The 216-nt window shown below is 72.2% G+C and overlaps 1 protein-coding gene across 1 annotated transcript in view; it reads right to left on the reverse strand.

Moving 5' to 3' along the window:
- The window catches only part of LOC119838493 (zinc finger protein 658-like), a 16,276-nt gene that overhangs the window by 2,854 nt on the left and 13,206 nt on the right, over positions 1 to 216 (reverse strand). The gene's annotated exons all lie outside the window — the stretch shown is intronic.

A 216-nucleotide genomic window follows, 5' to 3' on the forward strand; every position in this document is an offset into this window, starting at 1 on the left:
TGCGTGCTGAAGCTCTTGCCGCAGAGCGCGCACGCGTAGGCGGCGCGCGGCGCGCTGTGCACGCGCGCGTGCGCCACGAGCCGCTGCCGCATGCGGAACGCCTTGCCGCACAGCGCGCACGCGAACGGCCGCTCGCCCGTGTGCACCCAGCGGTGGTCCTTCAGCAGCGCCTGGCTCTGCGGATGGACCACCGTCAGTCGAATGTCGCGTGAAACG

The sequence above is a fragment of the Zerene cesonia genome, unplaced genomic scaffold (genome assembly GCF_012273895.1).
Source record: "Zerene cesonia ecotype Mississippi unplaced genomic scaffold, Zerene_cesonia_1.1 Zces_u003, whole genome shotgun sequence".
In the NCBI taxonomy this organism is placed as follows: Eukaryota; Metazoa; Arthropoda; class Insecta; order Lepidoptera; family Pieridae; genus Zerene; species Zerene cesonia.